Source organism: Amblyomma americanum, chromosome 2, assembly GCF_052857255.1.
Source record: "Amblyomma americanum isolate KBUSLIRL-KWMA chromosome 2, ASM5285725v1, whole genome shotgun sequence".
Lineage (NCBI taxonomy): Eukaryota > Metazoa > Arthropoda > Arachnida > Ixodida > Ixodidae > Amblyomma > Amblyomma americanum.
Window position 1 is genome coordinate 187,882,052 of NC_135498.1, and position 22,677 is coordinate 187,904,728.

The 22,677-nt window shown below is 43.8% G+C and overlaps 1 pseudogene; it reads right to left on the reverse strand.

The window, feature by feature from the left end:
* Positions 1–21,525, reverse strand: part of LOC144120303 (uncharacterized) — a 67,272-nt pseudogene extending 45,747 nt beyond the window's left edge.
* Between the last annotated feature and the right edge of the window lie 1,152 nt (positions 21,526–22,677).

The following is a 22,677-nucleotide window of genomic DNA, read 5'->3' on the forward strand; positions in this document are numbered from 1 at the left end:
TGTTTGGAGCTGGGAGAGATATCTCGAATGCCAGGAAGAAAGAGGTGGGTTGGTTGTGTGACGAGTGGATGTGCAAAAAAAGACGGCGCGGCAGATGAAGACAAGGGAGCCACAAAACACGACAGGATATTCTTCAGGACAGGACATGTCATTGTCAATCGTTTTGGTCTGTTTGGGAGCGGGGCCAAGTATGTCGAGTGTTCGGAAGGAGGAGGTGGGTTGGTTGGGTGACGAGCAGATATGCAAAAGAAGACGGCGTGGCAGATGAAGAAAAAGGAGCCACAAAAAACGAGAGGATATTCTTCAGGACAGGACAGGTCTTCGTCAATCGTTTCAGTGTTGTTTAGAGCTCGGTCAAGTATGTCGAGTGCTCGGAAGGAGGAGGTGGGTTGGTTGGGTGACGAGTAGATGTACAAAACAAGACGGCGCAGCAGATGAAGACAAAGGAGCCACAAAAACAACAGGATAGGTCTTCGTAATTCGTTACAGTGTTGTTTGGAGCTGGAACAAATATGTCGAGTGCCCAGAAGGAGAAGGTGGGTTGGTTAGGTGACGAGTAGATTTGCAAAAGAAGTCGGCGCGAGAGATGAAAAGAAGGGAGCCACACAAAAAAACGACAGGACCTTTTTCCGGACAGTACAGGTTTTCGAGAATCCTTACAGGGTTGTGTTGAGCTGGAACAGGTATGTCTAATGCCAGGCAGAAAGAGGTGGATCGGTTGGGTGACGAGCAGATGTGCAAAAGAAGAGGGGGCGTCAGACAAAGACAAAAGAGCCACAGAAACGACGGGATAGGTCTTCGTAAATCGATACAGTGTTGTTTGGAGCTGGAACATTTATGTCGAGTGCTCAGAAGGAGGAGGTGGGTTGGTTTGGTGACGAGTAGATTTCCCAAAGAAGTCGGTGCGACAGGTGAAGGCAAAAGAGCCACAAAAAGCAACAGGATCTTCTTCAGGACAGGACAGGTCTTTGTCAGTCGTTAGAGTGTTGTTTGGAGATGGGACAGATATGCCGAATGCCCGGAAGAAAGAGGTGAGTTGGCTGCGTGACGAGTAGATGTGCAAAAAAAGACGGCGCGACAGATGAAGACAAGGGAGCCACAAAAAACGACAGGACCTTCTTCCGGACAGGACAGGTCTTCGAGAATCATTACGCTGTTGCTTTGAGCTGAGACAGGTATGTTGAATGTCAGGAAAAAAGAGGTGGGTTGGCTGGGTGGCGAGTTGATGTGCAAAACATGATGGCGAGACAGATGAAGACAAAGCAAGAGCAAGAAAACGACAGGGCGGGTCTTCGATAATCGTTGCAGTGTTGTTTTAGGTGGGACAGGTATGTCGAATGCCAGGATGAAAGAGGTGGGTTGGTTTGGTGACGAGTATATGTGAGAAAAAAGACGGCGCGACAGACGAATACAAAAGAGCTGCAAAAAACGACAGGAGAGGTCTTCGTCATCGTTACAGTGTTGTTTGGAGCTGGGAAAAGTATGTCGAATGCCCAAAAGGAGGAGGTGGGTTAGTTGGGCGACGAGTACACGTGCAAAAGAAGATGGCAGGGACATCTTCAGGACAGGAACGGACAGGTTTTTGTGAATCGTTTCAGTGTTGTTTGTAGCTGGGGCAAGTATGTCGATTGTCGGAAGGAAGACGTGGGTTGGTTTGTTGTCAAATAGATTTGAAGGACTCCAGTTGCGCGGTTCTGACGAGCGCTGTGACGGAAACATGTCCCTCCGTTTTTCGTGCTCAGGGGGATGTATCTTGTACAACATGCAGGGAGGAGTGGTCCGTATGGTTAGTTACCACGAAGTTATCCAGTAATGCTTGGTTGAGTGTACGCACCGTAACCTCTACTGTTATGTGTATAGCTTCCTGCAACACGCCCTTTTGTGCTTTCTGTGTTTTTACTGATGGTGATCCTATTTTCTCTTTTTGATATTTTCGTGTTTATCTCAATTTGTCCCAGTTTTCTTTGTGTTAATTGTCTCTTTTTAGTGTGTGTATTTATTGTCTTGTTTGGGCTTTTTGACTGACATGTTTTTCTAGTTACTATCTTTCATTTTCAAGTTACCATCTTTCATTGTCTAGTTACCATCTTTCATTACTGGCTGTCAGTTCGGTTTCCGAAAGGGTCGCTCGACAGAGCTGGCTCTACTAACACAAAAGGAATTAATACTACAAGCATCTGATAAAATTTAATGACACTAGGCGTTTCCATTGATTTCTAAACGGCCTTTGACACAATTACGGACACCACTCTGCGCTAACAAAACTTAAAATTTACGGTTTCAGGGGCCCATTCCTTGGCATAATCAATAACTATCTTGAGTTAAGGTGTAAGAGGATTGTAATAAATAGCTGCATTTCAGATAACTTACCCAGTCATTCTGGTGTACCTCAACGAAGCATTCTTGGACTTTGTTACTTAATATTTACGTTTACGACATAACAAATATTGACACCACTACCCAATTGATCATATACGCTAATGACACTAGTCTGTTTTGTACATCTGGGTGTGCAAGCGAGCTGTTGGTTCTTGTGGTTGCTGTTTAAAGTGAACTTAATTGATAGAGTTCATTGTATTCACTGTCTGTAAATAAAAACAAAACAAAGGCTGTACTTTTTCAACCTAAAAACAAAAATATCCACATTGAAGGTCATTTGCAAATGGATTCCTCGACTGTCAACTTTGTGTCATCCATTAAGCGTCTCGGGGTCGTATTTAAAAAAGCTTGATTTGGAATCTTTATACAGACTCAGTTGCTAACAAAATCGCTCGTGTTGTGCGAATACTAATGAAACTTCAATTTTTTTCTTTCCTTGAACGTGAAAAAACTGCCTTATAACTTTCCCTTCCTGTCCCATATGAATTACTGTCATTTAGTCTGGGGAAGCACCACGATGTCTAACATCAAAAAACTCATTTTATTGCAGAAGAAAGCAGTGCGCGCTATCCCTAATTCTTCATATGACGCTTATACGCAGCCTATTTTCAGCGCCCTTAACTTACAACTGGTCACCTCCATATATCATAGTATTTTACTCAAGCGTTTCACTCCTGCGAAAAACCAGAACAGGAAATTTTTCGAGCATTTATCTCTATTGGCAATGAATTCTCACATTTACAGCCCACGTCACAGAGAAACATGGTACGTTCCTAAAGCGTGCACTAACTACGGTCAACAAATGTTACTCCACACACTTCCGTCTTTGCTAAGCTCATTAGAAACTCTATAGACACTTATCATCCCTTTTAATGGGCTCATTGTGGATACCTTTTTTTGCTTTGCTGTGGTATACACTGACGCCGTGAATGCTTAACCAATTTTGTTCGCTTGTGAATAACCTATTTATAGATGTGAATTTTAAGGCTGTATCATTTGTATCCTTTTATACTATACGCTTTCTGTAATTTAATTCCTTGCCGCATTCTATCGCTGATTTTTTTACCTGTACGTATTTCTGTTATAGAATGTTCAGTAATGCTTTTTTCGTTTATTCATTATTGTACATTTGTGTTCTCTTTATTGTGTAGTGTCATTTCTGTAGAGGGTAGAGACCCGGTCAAGCCGAATTCATTTGGCTTTTTGTCTGTACATGTATAGATGCAAATAAACTTGAATCGAATTTTGTCACAATTGTGTGCAGAGTTTTTTTTTTTGCTAAATGCATTATCCTCCTTCTAACCAATTCTGGTTTTTCTCTATGTACCAGTCCCCTCAGTAATACCCTGTGGGCCATGAGGGTATCAAAAATACATAAATAAACAAACAAAAGTTCTCGAGAATAATATTGTTGCGCAGTGGTTTCAGGTCGCGGATTTGTGAGCGCTATGTGTTGTAGTACGAGATTACTTCCCTCGCAGAATCCTCGGCAGTCCCGTTGTAATCATATTACAAAGGTTGAAGCGGTGGCTTTGTTCAACAGGAGAGAAGTATTATTCATATTGCAGTAGCGAGAGGCATTTATGAACGAGATTTCCGTCTTCAACAAGAGCAGAGGCGCAGAAAGAGTAATTCGCTTCAAAAGCTAAGAGAGAGGCGCAGAAGCATTCTTGCTTGCATGAGAGGATATAGGGCACGCTGGAGGAGAGGTTAAAGCACTTGTTCTGAGTGTTGAGTGTTTGTGCTAGTTCTCTTGAAGGGTGCAGAAGTGGCTGTGCCGCTCACGTGTGCGGGTGCAGTGTCATGTTGTCGAAGCGCTGTGGAGCATTGGAGACTCGACAATGAGTGCAAACCACAGTGATTACACGTGATTGGGCTCTTGCGCTACCTTATTATGGCGTTGCCAAACTCGTTTTGAAAGAGCGAATCGTACGTGCTCAACGTCTTGAAGTGCGCGGCCTACGACGCTGTAAGCGTAGCGTTGAAAGTGCGTCAGCACATTCTGCCGGTACATGGCAAACTCGCGCCTTAATTAGCTATAAGCGATGGGCTAGCCACAGACAGCCAATTCAAACGCCAATTCGCATAGATAATACACAAAAGGAATGGAGAGCAGTGAAGTCGTCTAGTTCAAGGAAGCCTCTTTTTTAATTTTCACACTGTGTCGTTGGTTTCAGCTTTCTACAGTTTGCAGCTTTTTATTTTTAAATCCTCGGTTAAAGATATGTAAAACACCCTGTATGTAAACAGGGAATACAGGACGGGTGCTGTGGTCTGACATTAGGTGTACTGACTCGAATGCTTTACTGTGCACGTCGCCTGATTTTTCCGCTTTACCATCGCGCATATTTTAGCCAACTTACATGGTGCAGAGAACCTAACGTTTACATCATGCCTGGCAGAAACTTTTTTGATATTGTGTGACAGTTTGGGGTGTATCAATGAACGTCAAACATTTATTTTCTTTCGGCTCTGTCCCTACTTCGCCTACCTTCACTTTCTGGAGTAAGGTTTCGCACAGGCCTGATATGAGGAACGGTGAGTAGCCAGCCAAACGAAGGCGTTGAAACTTTTGTCGGAACCATAAGTTCACAACTTCGTACCTGTTACGGCTGCCTGCTTGACAAGTTTAAAATGCGCACTGTCGAAGAGTACCAAACCTTTCTTCGAACTAACATTATAGGACCAGGACACAGGAACGCGACTAAAAACCGTCAGATCTTGAAACTGGATCCTGTTCTCTTTTGGCATTTCCCACGTGAAATTCATTTCACCAGAAGAGGCCTTGAACACCCCGACGAAGGGACTGCTTCAGGCATGTCAATGTCCGCTGCAGTGTCCAACACAATAAGGAAATTGTCCACTTAACGATAAATCTTGACTATGTGCTTGTCATGTAGATGGTTTTGAACTGTGCTGCCCATGGCGGTCAAGAAAATGCGTGAGAACACTTGGGCAACAGAGGAACCAATGCAGATTCCTGATTTTTGTATCAGGAGCTGGTCTCGGTACGGCACTATTGTGGACTGCACGTAAAACTCAATTAGGTTCATGAACCTGTCTTGGCTTATTCCGGTTGCATTTTCGGAGGCGCCAGTCATACAGCGGCCATCAAGAATATTTTGCTGAAAGGGCCGACTCCTACCCGATCTCAGTTACTGGCAACGGTTATGGAGGTGGCTGAGCGGTCGCACACCCAGGACAAGGAATGGCTCAGCAGAAACCGCAGCGGTGGCCGAGTGGTGGAGTATACGCCTCGCATGCGGGAGGTGCGGGGTTCGATCCGCAGTGCCGCCGGGTACCCACCGGTGATACCATGGGTACAAGCTTTCCCCTGGTCTGGTGCTCGGTTGACTTCGGGTGAAATGCTTAGGAAATGGGTCCTTGACCAAACCTTGAGAAATTGAAGATAGCTTGTGCCATGGCGCTCTTTGGCCATAGATGTCCTTGTGTCATAATATCTATAATCATCATCATCGAACGGCTCAGAAGAGACGTTGTGGATTGCTTCATCAAAAACGTGAGTCAGAGCCAGAAACGACGTGCGGCCCTTATAAAACTCATGAAATTTTTGGAAGACAACAACCTAACTGTGATGCAGTCAGACAAAGAAGGAAGATTTGTTGTAATGTCGACTCGTGTTTTTAATGAGAAAGCACTGACTGCCATAGAGGAAAATTTCAAGACCGTTAAGTCTCGATAGACAAGAAAGAAATAAGCTGTGATGCGTCTGTTAAAAGAATGCCATCTGGGATAAATAGCAAAATAGTGAAAACAGTAAAATCTAGATGCATTGAAATGTTACTCACAGGCAAAATTCGTAAGCCTGAATGTCCGCTACGAACAACAGTTTCGGAACAGCACCTGACAGGAAAACCTTGGACATTTTCTTCGCGACAGCTTGAACTGTTCGACAGGAGCTGACCCGTTTCAAGTACGCAGCTCGTTGGAAGTAGTCCAGGACTGTCGTCAAGGATTGCAAGGAGCTGCGAGGAGTTTTTCAATTCACGTAGGGGAGCGTTTTGCTCTATTCCCCATGAAAGACTATTCACAGCTGTGTTCGAAAGGATGGACGAGTTCGGCGCCGTCAGCTTTCAGAATGCAACCGGAATGAGCCAAGAAAGGTTCATCAGCCTACTTGAGTTTTACCTGCAGTCCACAGTAGTGTCGTACCTTGACCAGTTCCTGATACAAAAATCAGGAATCTGTATTGGTTCTTCTGTTGCCCTAGTACTCTGAGCTATTTTCTTGACCGCCATGGATAGGACTGTTGAAGAACATCTACATGACAAGCTTATTATCAAGATGTGTAATTATGTGGACGATTTCCTCTTTGTGTTAGACAGTGCAGCGGTCATCGACATACCTGAAGCCGTCAAGGACATCGTCGAGACGTTCAAAAACTGTTCTGATGGAATAAACTTCACGTGGGAAATGCAAAAAGAGAATACGATAAAATTTCTAGATTTGTTGCTGGTTTTAGTGGCGAGCGTGCGTGTTGGTCATATAGCGTTAGTTCGAAGAAAGGTTTGCTATCCTTCGACAGTGCGCATTCTAAACTTGTCAAACGGGCAGCCGTAACTGGTGCACTTCATGCGCCACTAACAAACAGTAGCGAATACATGACTGATTCTAGCTCCGACAACCAGGTTCAACCCCTTCGTTTGTCTGGCTACTTCCCCTTCCTCATATCAGCCTGCGCGAAGCCTTAATCCCGAAACTAAAGCCAAGCGAAGGAGGGAAAGAGCCTAACGAAGAGAAACGTTTGGCGGTCAATGAGAACAGCCACAAACTGTCGCACAATTTCAAATAGAATACAGACAAGTATGGTGTGAACGTTGCGTTTCTGCCCCCGGTAAGTTAGCTAAAATGTGCCTGATGGTAAACCGGAAGATTCAGTCGACCTGCACAGTAAAGCATTCGAGTCAGTACTACACCAAATGTTGGTGGGCAGCTCCCGTCCTGTGTTTCGTGTTTCTTCTATCATGTCCTCGCTCTGTTGCGCTGTGTTAATCTGTTTCTTAGAACGTATGAACCAACAAACCCATACCTGAATATTAGTGAAGCGTATGTAAACGCCCTCCTTAGCATTTAGCTTAGCGAGAAGAAGTGCTATGTCATGCCATTTCAATTTGAATTATGGTACTGGCCTTTTGGGATTCTTCCGGTAATAAAAAAAGGTTCACACGTAGCACAGCTATGTATGCAGTAGGATACGGATAATGGGCATACTGCCAATCTCCTAGCTTCTTGCGTCACTGCGCATCATATGCGGCTTTCGTCGCAGCGTTAAGTCGTCAGTGGGCACCCCACCCGATAATCCGGGAGACACTGGACCAAAAGAAATCGCATTTCAGAGTAATGGTTCTTAGTTAGCACAAATACCACGTTGCAAACAGGTGAAAAGGGTCCGACAATATTCAGTGACGTTTTAATTGGCATGCGATGCTTCACGGCGGTGAACTAAAGGCGCGCTGATTGCTGCCGTCAGTAGATTTTCAAGCGCTGCATTCAAATCTAATCGATTCGGTTTCGTTTTTTCTAATTGCTGAGTAATCACGTGCCAGACAGCCGATGAGCATATGAGCTCTGCGAACGTCGCAAAGGTGACGAGGCTTCTTGAGAAGACGTACCATTTTGCCGAGCTACGGCGCCAGTCGTGCCTTTATGGGTGTCTGCGAATTTACTAGACTGAAGATGTTGTGTGATGGCACACCGCAAAAGCAAAGAAACCAGTGCATATTCACGCTTCGTGCACAAAAGATCAGCGCGATCATGATCATCGTAGTACTCAAATAGACACACCACACACAGCAGTGACTTCATCTTATTTTGAGTTGCCAATAAATGTTTCTACTACTACTACTACTGGAAAACGTTTAGCGCAAACGAAAGACGAATCACAATAGAGGGGTGTCCATATTGCTTTGTGACCGTCCCCTATTGTGTGATTGATAATTTTTTTTGTGCTAACATTTTTTCAAGCGATATGTCCTAGCGAGTCAAAATGAAGTCCTTTTGGAGTTGCTGAAACTCTTTTCGTCGCTGTCGCCGTTCTCACCTTATTGTAGTTATTGCCTTATTGTCGTTATCCCAGCACAAGCCGGCAAGCGTGGCTTTGTTGTGCAGTTCGAAATCTTAGCGTAGATAGTGCGCCGCGCCTGACAGCCGCAAAAAAGCAGGTGTAAGTGACGCCTGCCAGTGGGAAAACGGCCGCTGAGAAGAAGCTGCCGTCAGGGCGCAGTTCTGTCGTGACAGGCACTAGCGTAGGTCACAGGGAGGACAACTTTCTCTGTGGAGGGAGGTCACTTTGGATAGACAGAGGCGCCAATTATGGTCGGACGATTACGGAGCCCACTTCCTCGAACGCAAGGACGGACTGAACAGTAGATGAAGGCGGCAATCGTGGTGCGGAAGCGTAGCGCCCTCGCTCCGATACGATTATCAGGCCTCCCGTAGGGTGCGAGCAAATGGAAGCATGGGCTTGGCCATCAGCGGCGGCTTCCGTCCATGGGGAACGAATCAGTAAGCGCGCGCACAGCGAAGACGCCCTTCTTTGTTGGTCCTTTCACTTGATGTTATGACGGAGCATGTGTAGTTACTTTCGTAGGATGTGCGCACGTAGACTTACTTTCATGGGATGCGCTTCTTTCTCGACAGCGAGATGTGCGCAAACAGCAATCTGCGACTAACTCTATGGCGCGAGTAAGAGCTTGGGAAGAATCTAAGAAGCAGCGCAGTAGAACTGTAGCCTATAACAACTGTTCTTTTAAAACCGTGTTAGGCCAAGTTGCAACAAAAGTAAAAGTACCGCTATGCCATGCCGATTGCTGAACCGACAACTCCACACTTCGGCCTCAAAGCACGGACCCACTGCCAAAGCAGTAGCAGGTTCGGGCAGCTGGACACACACCAACAACGTCTTGCTCTTCACAGATTCGCAATCAAAATTGCTGATGGGGTGAGTTGGTGGTACATTATTCGAAATCACCAGCGCGGAAAGAGACAGGGACATGAGAAGAAAAAAACACTGACTACAGGACGGGCGCTGAATCAGGATTTCGGACGGGACTAGTTGGAGTTTAAATGCCATGAATGGTTTCTTTAGCGTAATAACAAAGCCGACATGCGTGGCCTTAGAAAGTGCATTCCTAATACATGTGTTCGTTACAAATTCTGTCACCAATTTAACAGTGCAGGTGTTGTCTATACCTACATTAGTGATCACCTGGGAGTAGTACTGTTAGTTCATAACCCTGGAGATGTTATTAAAGAGAATCGAGTAATTTAAATTTACACTCAGTCTAATACTTGGCATGAATATCTTCTGGTGCTATTATCCAAGGAGCTTGGAGCCACGTTTTCGAGGCGTGATACCACTCACATTAAGTTAATTAGTTTATTTACGACCATCTAAGACGCCTATTTTAAATAAACGGCCGCTGCGGTGGCTCTGTGGTTACGGCGCTCGGCTGCTGACCCGGACGACGCGGCTTCGATTCCGGCTGTGGCGGTCAAATTTCGATAAAGGCGAAATTCTAGAGGCCCGTGTAGTGTGCGACGTCAGTGGATATTAAAGAACCCCAGGTGGTCGATACTTCCGGTGCTCTTCACTACTGCGTCCCTCATAGCCAGAGTCGCTTTGGGACGTTAAACCTACCTTAACTAAACCAAACGATTTTCAATTTTTAAAAAACTGGCAGCACAAACTAGGGTGGAGGAATCTTGGATGGATAACGTCTGAACTGCTCCAAATTGGTATGCATAAGAAAACCTTCTACGCACAGTTTGTCAAATAAAGAGATTAAAACTTGATTCATCAGTTCAAAAAGTACCGAAATATTTACATTTAAACTAATGATGGCTGGAGGTGCCTAAATTGCAAATGTGCTTTGGAGTTCCACTGAACGTTCACTCGGGTGCTATATGGACGAAATAAATTCATTGCGGCAACAAAATTCCCCTGATACCTTTGATAACGTTCAGCATGAGGGAAAACAACTTTTTGGCAGTCGCTTAGCGGACACCTTTAACAACTTTCTGGTTAAACATTCTTGTCATAGTCAGACAAAAAATAACCAAATATACACTGAATTCTTACAAGAAAGCAGCTGCTCATCAGCGCTTTTCTTTGCTCCCACCAACTGCGCGGAAATTTAAATATATCAAATATATCAATATAGCAAATGGTCTTCCAATACCCTCTATTAAGCATGTTCAACTGGTAGGCATTTTAACTGCCAGCATTTATAATCTGATGTCATCTAATGCTCTATTTAGAAAGACATTGCAAATCAGCTCTAGGGATAGCGTCTTTTAAACGTAGCCACAAAAAGTTTATTAATAATCACCGTCTCAAATGCCATAGGGAAATTAATGCATGTGGGGTACTATCATTTTGTAACAAACAAAATCTGCTCATTGATTTTCAGCATGCTCTCTAAAAAATCAGTCCACAAAAGGAACACTACTCACTTAAATAGAATCGATAAGAAACAAGGTTCAAAAGAAGGATATATTTCCAGGCATATACATAGATTTTAAGAAAGCTTCCGATGTAATAAAGCACAGTGTCCTGCTGCATAAATTAGACTACTATGGTGTCCGCAAAAAAACTCAGGACCTTACAAAATTCTACTTCTCACAAGGAATACAATATGTAGATTTCAAAGAATCATTTTCTTTAATAAAAAAACATCAGAGCAAGAGTCCCCCAAGGAACCGTTTTTGGTTCCTCTTTTACTCTTATTTTATTTAAGCGACTTGTCCATTGTGCAGCTGACAGCAAATTTGTGCCTATTGCGGATGACACTTCAGTTTTCATGTTCAAGAAATTGTAAATTGGAAGATGCCACTGAAAAAAAATTTCGAGGGGCACTTTGAACTCTCCAAACTGCGCGAGGTGAAAGCCGTTTCACGCGGCTTTGGCTGTTACTATTGCTGCCTCTGTGAATTTTCATTAAAGATGAAGCATTGGTATGATTACTTTTTATTTTTTCGACTGAATCACTTTTCGATTACCGTTGAAAGTTTCTATGAGGACGTAGAATCGGCAGTGAATAAAAAAAATCCCAGTACACTGTACTGTTGGGCGACTTCAATGCGATGGTGGGCAAGAAGCAGGCCGACGACCACATGGTAGGTTACTATGGGATAGGTTCTACAAATAGCTGGCGAGAGTTATTAGTCGAATTTGCAGATAGAAATAATTTACGGATAATGAACACCTTCTACCGCAAACGAGAAAACAGGAAGTGGACCTGGAAGAGCCCCAATGATGAGACTAAAAATAAAATCGACTTCATACTATGCGCTAAATCTGGCATCGGTCAGGATGTGGCCGTCCTCGGAAAGGTGCGTTGTAGCGACCACAGAATGGTAAGGTCCCGAATTACCTTAGACTTGAAGAGGGAACGGAAAAAAGCTAGTGAAGACGATGTCTATTAACGAGTTAGCCGCAAGGGGGAAAGTACACGAGTTTAGCATACCGCTGCAAAACAGATATTGCGCTTGAACTGAGGAAGACGACCTTGATGTTCAGACAATGAACGAGAATCTCACAGTCACAATTACGGAGTGCGCAGTAGAAGTAGGTGGTAGGACAGTTCGACAGGATACCCGAAAGCTATCTCAGGTGACGAAAGATCTGATTAAGAAGCGCCAAAGCATGAGGGCGTCTAACCCTAACGATTGAGCAGAACTGACAGAGTTATCGAACTTAATAAATAAGCGCAAGGTAGCCGACATAAGGATGCTTAAAATGGAGAGAATCGAGCATGCTCTAACGAACGGAGGTAGTTTGAAGGCGGTGAAGAGGAAGCTAGACATAGGTAAAAACCAGATGTATGCGTTAAGAGACAAGCAGGGCAATGTCATTAGCAATATAGATAAGATAGTTAACGTAGCCGAAGAGTTCTACACAGACCTGTACAGTAGCCAATGTAATCAGAGCGTTAATGAGAAAACCAGCAGGGCACAACAATGCGTCATCCTGCCAGTAACGAAAGATGAAGTAAAAAAAGCCTTAGGAGCAATGGAAATGGGAAAAGCAGCTGGGGAGGATCATCTAACAGCAGATCTGTTGAAGGATGGAGGAGATATCGTGCTAGAAAAACTAGCCACCCTGTATACGCAATGCCTTGGGACCTCGACTGTACCAGAAGCTTGGAAGAATGCAAACATTATCTTAATTCATAAGAAGGGAGACGCCAAGGACTTGCAAAATTAAAGACCGATCAACTTACTGTCCGTTGCCTACAAAGTATTTACTAAGGTAATCGCTAATAGAGTCAGGGCAACCTGAGACTTTAATCAACGAAATGATCAGGCAGGCTTTCGTAAAGGATATTCCACAATAGATCATATTCACACTATCAATCGGGTAACAGAGAAATGCTCAGAATATTACCGACCTCTATATATAGGCTTCATTGATTATGAGAAAGCATTCGACTAAGTAGAAACCTCAGCAGTCATAGAGGCATTGCGTAACCAGGGGGTAGAAGAGCCTGATGTCAAAAACTGGAAGATATATATAGCAATTGTACAGCTACTATAGTCCTCCATAAAATCAGCAATAAAATTGCAATAAGGAAGGACGTCAGGCAAGGAGACATGAGCTCGCCAATGCTCTTCACCGCCTGTTTACAGGAGGTTTTCCGAGGCCTGAATTGGGAAAAGTTGGGAATAAGAGTAAATGGAGACTACCTAAATAATCTGCGATTCGCTGATGACATTGCCTTGCTGAGTAACTAAGGAGGTGAACTGCAAATCATGATCAATAAGTTAGGCATGAAGAGCAGAACGCTGGGTCTAAAAATTAACATGCAGAAAACCAAGGTAATGTTCAACAGTACTTACCAATTGGCAGTGAGAGCATGGGAGTCTACTTGGGGCAGGTAGGGACAGCTGATCCGGATCATGAGAGGGCGATAACTGGAAGGATAAGAATGGGGTGGAGTGCATATGGCAGGTTCTCTCAGATCATGAGTGGCAGTTTAACAATTTTCCTCAAGTGAAAAGTGTACAACAGCTGTATCTTACCGGTACTCACCTACGGGGCAGAAACGGGGGGGGGCTAACGAAACGAGTTCAGCTAAAGTTAAGGAAAGCTTAGCGAGCCATGGAAAAAAAATGATAGGTGTAATGTTAAGAGACTGAAACGGGAAGATTGGGTGAGGGAACAAACGCGGGTTATGGGCATCCTAGTCGAAATCAAGAGGAAGAAATCGGTTTGGGCAGGACATGTAATGCGCAGGCAAGATAACCGCTGGTCCTTAAGGGCAACGGAGTGGATTCCAAGGGAAAGTAAGCATAGCCAGGGGCGGCAGAAGGTTTGGTGGGCGGATGAGATAAAGAAGTTTGCAGGCAAAGGGTGGGTGCAGCTGGCAACGAAGAGGGTTAATTGGAGAGACATGGGAGAGACCTTTGCCCTGCAGTGGGTGCAGTAAGGCTGATGATGATGGTGATGATGATGAGGTTGTTGACGTCGCTTCTGAACTTCTGATCTTCTGTTGGGTTTCTCATTTTTTCGACTGAACCACTTGACCCCTTTCTCTGGTTGATGCTTACTCTACAGTCATCAAACTTGGCTTCTGAATGCATTTTTTTCTCCTCTTCCCGATGCAACCATTTTTCTCCAATCTTTATTAGTTCCCGAGTTATTGCACTTTGCTGTGACGACTTTCGTTGGATGTGACGTCACACCCTTCCAGTTCTCGCTCTGAGTAATTATCTAATAATTCTACAGTTTATAAATCTTGCCTTCGAAGTTCATTTTTTCTCCTCTTTCCGATGCAACCATTTTTCTCCTCTCTTTATTAGTTCTCGAGTTATTGCACTTTGCTCTGATGATTTCTGGTGGATTTGACGTCACACCGTTCTTGTGGCTATATATTTAATCAACTAATTACTCTACAGTCATCCAACTTGGCTCCTAGGTTTCATTTTTCCTCCTCTGCCTGATGCATTGCTTTTTTTCTGCTATCTTTTTAGTTTCCTAGTTATTCTACATAGAAAGCGTTACGGAAGGACGCTCACGATCAACGCCGCGAGCATGAGCCATTAAACGCTTTCGCCTTAACAGGCAGGACACTATGGTCGGATAAAACTTAAGTCTGCAGTAAAACTACCCCCACATTTAGTGCCGGCGCAAAGAAGTCCTCCACGACACAAAGATAGTCCATTGTTAAAACTTATCTCGTCACCTAAACAAGAAGCTAATCACGAGATACACGTTATAAGCTTTATAATTTTGATACCTTGGTTGTTTAATAGAGTGAAACATTGAACAGCTGATTTCGTTAACTTTTGGGACCGTCTAGCTGAGTAATACAGCACGCCGTGGACTGTGGGCGAGTGTTAACAACTTCTGTCTTTTTTTAAGTTGTATCCCACTATAGTTGCATTGAATACTTGGGCGCGCGCAAAGTCTGTGAAGAAGAAAGAGAAAAATAGCATCACACTTTCCTATAGGGAAGGTAACATCTCGGCCAATCAATGTTTCTTTAAGCCATGACCCTATAGAAATAGTATATTCTTTCAAAATTTTTGGTGTAATAGCTTCAAAGCGCTTGACTTGGTTTGATTTCGTTTATAGGGGTTTAACGCCCCGAAGCAACTCGGGCTGCGAGGGACGCCGACGTTAAAGCCTCCGGAAATTTGTCCACCTGGGGTTCTACACAGGCCTCTAGAATTTCGCCTCCATCGAAATTCGGCCACCGCGGCCGGGATCAAACCTGCGTTTTCCAGGTCAGTAGCCTAGGGCCAAACCACTGAGCAACCGCGAGGGCAGAATTCACTTGCTATGATCACATTGACTGTTAGATAAAATACATCTTCAGATGTATGTATTATGTCGCGCATGCGTGTTGTTTTTCAGTTCTCTTTTGCTCCATAATTCCTTACTTCTGTCTTACTATATTGCAGTAGCGTTTTGGGCAATACGGGTGCTACAACTTTGTGCAATTTACAGTTTTTTCAAAACTCAGCTGTGAGATGCATTGCCGGCGTAGCTTATTTTTCCCCTTACGCTTCACCTCTCTTTAAAGTGTGAAATCCTGCCAGTTTCAGCTTTATACAATTATATCTAATAATGTCTTTCAGGTCATCTTCACGCAGTGATGAAGATTATATTGGCTGCCTTGTTGAACTTGGGAAAAACACCCGTTTACCGAATATCGAAAAGTGAACAAGGGAGAGCAGAGCCTCAGGGTGCTTGCCATTGTTCCGATAGGAGGGCTTGGCCTCGTCTGGGCAGAGGGTTCATCATTGGCGCGATTTAAAAAGGGTATTCAATCCGAGTAGGAAGGCCCGGTAAAGGGTCGGGGGGAGGGGGGTTGTAAGGTGGGAAGGATGTTAGAATGCGGAGAGCGAGTCTTGTCTATTCATGACATATCCAACAATTCTGGACAAAAGGATCTTTGGTCGGGAGTTTATGAGCGCAATCTCTTTATATGTTGTAAGATTTTGTTTATTTATTTATTTATTTATTTATTTATTTATTTATTTATTTATTTATTTATTTATTCAAATGCCCTAAAGGTTCGATCGGGCATTACATAGGGGGAAACAAGATAAGGAGCAAAGCAAAAAGAATTGGATAAGTATAAAATTTTTTGGCCAGGATAACCATGTTCAAAAAGATAAAACACTCAAAATATAAAGTCGTATGGCAACAAACATTCAGGATTCATTGGCCGATATGTTACATTCCCTATACAAAAGTGTGATGCTATTTTTCTCATCTTCACAGACTTTCCGTGCGCCCAAGTATTCAATGCATCTATAGTGGAATACAACTTAAAAAAGACAGCTGTTGTTAACACTGGGCCACAATCCACGGCGTGCTATATTACACCGCTAGACGGTCCCAAAAGTTAACGAAATCAGCTGTTCAATGTTTCACTCTATTAAACAACCCAGGTATCAAAATTATAAAGCTTATAACGTGTATCTCGTGATTAGCTTCTTGTTTAGGTGACAAAATAAGTTTTAACAATGGACTATCTTTTTTGTCGTGGAGGACTTCTTTGCGCCGGCACTAAATGTGGGGGTAGTTTTACTGCAGACTTAAGTTTTATCCGACCATAGTGTCCTGGCTGTTAAGGCGAAAGTGTTTAATGGCTCATGCTCGCGGCGTTGATCGTGAGCGTCCTTCCGTAACGCTTTCTATGTAGAATAACTAGGAAACTAAAAAGATAGCAGAAAAAAAGCAATTGCATCAGGCAGAGGAAGAACAATGAAACCTAGGAGCCAAGTTGGATGACTGTAGAGTAATTAGTTGATTAAATATATAGCCACAAGAACGGTGTGACGTCAAATCCCCCAGAAATCATCAGAGCAAAGTGCAATAACTCGAGAACTAATAAAGAGAGGAGAAAAATGGTTGCATCGGAAAGAGGAGAAAAAATGAACTTCGAAGGCAAGTTTTATAAACTGTAGAATTATTAGTTAATTACTCAGAGCGAGAACTGGAAGGGTGTGACGTCACATCCAACGAAAGTCGTCACAGCAAAGTGCAATAACTCGGGAACTAATAAAGATTGGAGAAAAATGGTTGCATCGGGAAGAGGAGAAAAAAATGCATTCAGAAGCCAAGTTTGATGACTGTAGAGTAAGCATCAACAAGAGAAAGGGGTCAAGTGGTTCAGTCGAAAAAATAAGAAACCCAACAGAAGATCAGAAGTTCAGAAGCGACGTCAACAACCTCATCATCATCACCATCATCCTCAGCCTTACTGCACCCACTGCAGGGCAAAGGTCTCTCCCATGTCTCTCCAATTAACCCTCTTCGTTGCCAGCTGCACCCACCCTTTGCCTGCAAACTTCTTTATCTCATCCGCCCACCAAACCTTCTGCCGCCCCTGGCTATGCTTACTTTCCCTTGGAATCCACTCCGTTGCCCTTAAGGACCAGCGGTTATCTTGCCTGCGCATTACATGTCCTGCCCAAACCGATTTCTTCCTCTTGATTTCGACTAGGATGCCCATAACCCGCGTTTGTTCCCTCACCCAATCTGCCCGCTTCAGTCTCTTAACATTACACCTATCATTTTTTTTCCATGGCTCGCTAAGCTTTCCTTAACTTTAGCTGAACTCGTTTCGTTAGCCCCCACGTTTCTGCCCCGTAGGTGAGTACCGGTAAGATACAGCTGTTGTACACTTTTCACTTGAGGAAAATTGTTAAACTGCCACTCATGATCTGAGAGAACCTGCCATATGCACTCCACCCCATTCTTATCCTTTAAGTTATCGCCCTCTCATGGCCCGGATCAGCTGTCCCTACCTGCCCCAAGTAGACTCCCATGCTCTTGCTGCCAATTGTTAAGTACTGTTGAACATTACCTTGGTTTTCTGCATGTTAATTTTCAGACCCAGCGTTCTGCTCTTCATGCCTAACTTATAGATCATGATTTGCAGTTCACCTCCTTAGTTACTCAGCAAGGCAATGTCATCAGCGAATCGCAGATTATTTAGGTAGTCTCCATTTACTCTTATTCCCAACTTTTCCCAATTCAGGCCTCGGAAAACCTCCTGTAAACAGGCGGTGAAGAGCATTGGCGAGATCATGTCTCCTTGCCTGACGTCCTTCCTTATTGCAATTTTATTGCTGATTTTATGGAGGACTATAGTAGCTGTACAATTGCTATATATATCTTCCAGTATTTTGACATCAGGCTCTTCTACCCCCTGGTTACGCAATGCCTCTATGACTGCTGAGGTTTCTACTGAGTCGAATGCTTTCTCATAATCAATGAAGCCTATATATAGAGGTTGGTTATATTCTGAGCATTTCTCTGTCACCCGATTGATAGTGTGAATATGATCAATTGTGGAATATCCTTTACGACAGCCTGCCTGATCATTTGGTTGATTAATGTCTCAGGTTGCCCTGACTCTATTAGCGATTACCTTAGTAAATACTTTGTAGGCAACGGACAGTAAGTTGATCGGTCTGTAATTTTGCAAGTCCTTGGCGTCTCCCTTCTTATGAATTAACATAATGTTTGCATTATTCCAAGCTTCTGGTACAGTCGAGGTCCTAAGGCATTGCGTATACAGGGTGGCTAGTTTTTCTAGCACGATGTCTCCTCCATCCTTCAACAGATCTGCTGTTAGATGATCCTCCCCAGCTGCTTTTCCCATTTCCATTGCTCCTGAGGCTTTTTTTACTTCATCTTTCGTTACTGGCAGGATGACGCATTGCTGTGCACTGCTGTCTTTCTCTTTAACGCTCTGATTACATTGGCTACTGTACAGGTCTGTGTAGAACTCTTCGGCTACGTTAACTATCTTATCTATATTGCTAATGACATTGCCCTGCTTGTCTCTTAACGCATACATCTGGTTTTTACCTATGTCTAGCTTCCTCTTCACCGCCTTCAAACTACCTCCGTTCTTTAGTGCATGCTCGATTCTCTCCATTTTAAACTTCCTTATGTCGGCTACCTTGCGCTTATTTATTAACTTCGATAACTCTATCAGTTCTGCTCAATCGTTAGGGTTAGGCGCCCTGATGCTTTGGCGCTTCTTAATCAGATCTTTCGTCACCTGAGATAGCTTTCGGATATCCTGTCGAACTGTCCTACCACCTACTTCTACTGCGCACTCCGTAATTGTGACTGTGAAATTATCGTTCATTGTATGAACATCAAGGTCGTCTTCCTCAGTTAAAGCGCAATATCTGTTTTGCAGCGGTATGCTAAACTCCTGTACTTCCCCATTACGGCTAACTCGTTAATAGACATCGTCTTCACTAGCTTTTTTCCGTTCCCTCTTCAAGTGTAAGGTAATTAGGGACCTTACCATTATGTGGTCGCTACAACGTACCTTTCCGAGGAGGGCCACATCCTGACCGATGCCAGATTTAGCGCATAGTATGAAGTCGATTTTATTTTTAGTCTCATCATTGGGCCTCTTCCAGGTCCACTTCCTGTTTTCTCGTTTGCGGTAGAAGGTGTTCATTATCCGTAAATTATTTCTATCTGCAAATTCCACTAATAACTCTCGCCAGCTATTTGTAGAACCTATCCCATGGTAACCTACCATGTGGTCGTCGGCCTGCTTCTTGCCCACCTTCGCATTGAAGTCGCCCAACAGTACAGTGTACTGCAATTATCCTTTATTCATTGCCGATTCTACGTCCTCATAGAAACTTTCAGCGGTAATCGTCAAGTGATTCAGTCGAAAAAATAAAAAGTAATCATACCAATGCTTCACCTTTAATGACAATTCACAGAGGCAGCAATAGTAACAGCCAAAGCCGCGCGCAAAGGCTTTCACCTCACGCAGTTTGGAGAGTTCAAAGTGCCCCTCGAAATTTTTTTTCAGTGGCATCTTCCAATTTCTTGAACATGAAAACTGAAGTGTCATCCGCAATAGGCACAAATTTGCTGTCAGCTGCACAATGGACCAAGTCGCTTAATTAAAATAAGAGTAAAAGAGGAACCAAAAACGATTCCTTGGGGGACTCTTGCTCTGATGTTTTTTTATTAAAGAAAATGATTCATTGAAATCTACATATTGTATTCCTTGTGAGAAGTAGAATTTTGTAAGGTCCTGAGTTTTTTTGCGGACACCATAGTAGTCTAATTTATGCAGCAGAACACTGTGCTTTATTACATCGGAAGCTTTCCTAAAATCTACGTATATGCCTGGAACTATATCCTTCTTTTGAACCTTGTTTCTTATCGATTCTATTTAAGTGATTAGTGTTCCTTTTGTGGACTGATTTTTTAGAGAGCCATGCTGAAAATCAATGAGCAGATTTTGTTTGTTACAAAATGACAGTTCCCCACTATGCATTAATTTCCCTATGGCTTTTGAGACGGTGGTTATTAATAAACTTTTTGTGGCTACGTTTAAAAGACGCTATCACTAGAGCTGATTTGCAGTCTTTTTTAATAGAGCAGTAGATGACATCAGATTATAAATGCTGGCAGTTAAAATGCCTACTAGTTGAACATGCTTAATAGACGGTATTGGAAGACCATTTGCTATATTGATATATTTGATATATTTAAATTTCTGCGCAGTTGGTGGGAGCAAAGAAAAGCGCTGATGAGCAGCTGCTTTCTTGTAAGAATTCAGTGTATATTTGGTTATTGTTTGTCTGACTATGACAAGAATGTTGAACCAGAGAGTTGTTAAAGGTGTCCGCTAAGCGACTGACAAAAAGTCGTTTTCTCTCATGCTTAACGTTATCAAAGGTATCAGGGAAATTTTGTTGGCGCAATGAATTTAATTTCGGCCATATAGCACACGAGTGAACGTTCAGTGGAACTCCAAAGCACATTTGCAATTTAGGCACCTCGAGCCATCATTAGTTTAAATGTAAAATATTTCGGTACTTTTTGAACTGATGAATCAAGTTTTAATCTCTTTATTTTACAAACTGTGCGTAGAAGGTTTTCTTATGCATAACAATTTGGAGCAGTTCAGAAGTTATCCATCCAAGATTCCTCCACCCTAGTTTGTGCTGCCAGTTTTTTAAAAATTGAAAATCGTTTGGTTTAGTTAAGGTGGGTTTAACGTCCCAAAGCGACTCTGGCTATGAGGGACGCAGTAGTGAAGAGCACCGGAAATATCGACCACCTGGGGTTCTTTAATATCCACTGACGTCGCACACTACACGGGCCTCTAGAATCTCGCCTCCATCGAAATTTGACCGCCACAGCCGGAATCGAAGCCGCGTCTTCCGGGTCAGCAGCCGAGCGCCGTAACCACAGAGCCACCGCAGCGGCCGTTTATTGAAAATAGGCGTCTTAGATGGTCGTAAATAAACTATTAAATTAATATGAGTGGTTTCACGCCTTGAAAACGTGGTTCCAAGCCTCTTCGCTAATAGCACGAGAAGATATTCATGCCAAATATTAGACTGAGTGTAAATTTAAATTACTTGATTCTCCTTCTTGATGCCACTTCTCATCTGCCGCTGCCTATCCACAATGTGAACGCCTCTTGCGGCCGAGAAGCACGCCTTCACCTTGCCCTTCCTGTTGCTACCGTCTGAGTCACCCGCAGGCGTAGTCTGAGAGGACTCGGCTTTGTTGCGTTCAGGGTACACTCGGCGGCGACGACTTTTTCTAGGTGTCCGATGGTTTTCTGCGTGCGCTTCCTTTGTTCCACAATCATTGGTGGAAACCATCGCTGAATCCTCACGCAGCTCTTTGCTGTCGCCCGGCGCGCTCAACGCGTCTACCAATACCGCCGCCCGAGTTAGCGCTACCTGCGTTCTTTGTATCGACAGCTCGACCGACACGAGCGGCGCGTCCTCAGCTGACAGTGATGGCCTACAGGCCACCTCGGCGACAACGTCATCAGTACCTGCTCTTACCCTTAAAGTTTGTCGTGCTCTTTCGCAGTTCTGGGGAACTAATCTGCCCGGGACAGCGACGTCAGACTCAGAATTAGCATCTCTTAATTCCGGCCTCGCTCTTTGTGTTTCCAGCACGCGCACTTTTTCTGTCTCGCTGGCCTTTTCTCGTGCTATACGCTCCGAACGAAGACGATACGTTTCGCGCTTCAATTCCAGCGATTCTCTCTCTACTTCTGCGATCTGCAACTGCAGTTGCAGCATTGCTAACCGCGTCGATGTCGCCTCAGGTGCGGCGCTCTTCTGACCTCCGCCAATATGGCCCGCGGGCGCCAATGGGTCCTTTTCTGGCATAGGAGCCAGCACCGTTTTCAGTCCATTTGCATAATCGCCCAACCGCTGTCCATGTTGCGCATCCTCTAGTGGCGGAAACTGCATTTGCATCAATTTTATTTCTTTAAGTTCAAGTTGGAGCTTCAACTTTTCAATTTCAAACATTTGAGCCTTGCGCTCCCTTTCGTTCCACAAAGCTTTCGTCATACTTCCCAGTGCCCGCTCTGTCGTTAGCACCGACTCTGATGACACGAGTTGCTCAACAGGCTCTAGACCATTCTTCTTCTTCTTCTTCTTCTTCTTCTTCTTCTTCTTCTTCTTCTTCTTCTTCTTCTTCTTCTTCTTCTTCTTCTTCTTCTTCTTCTTCTTCTTCTTCTTCTTCTTCTTCTTCTTCTTCTTCTTCTTCTTCTTCTCTTCTTCTTCTTCTTCTTCTTCTTCTTCTTCTTCTTCTTCTTCTTCTTCTTCTTCTTCTCAAGTAATATGGCACCCCCCTGCAGCATCCATCTCTGCATCAGTCATTATAACGCTACCCTATAGCGAACGACTACTACACAGACATGGCAGTTTCGGAGAAAGCAAACAGGTGTCCTACCTCTTTCGATGCTCCGACGACCGCAGCGCTGTCAATCTCAGCGTGATGACAGCGGGCTC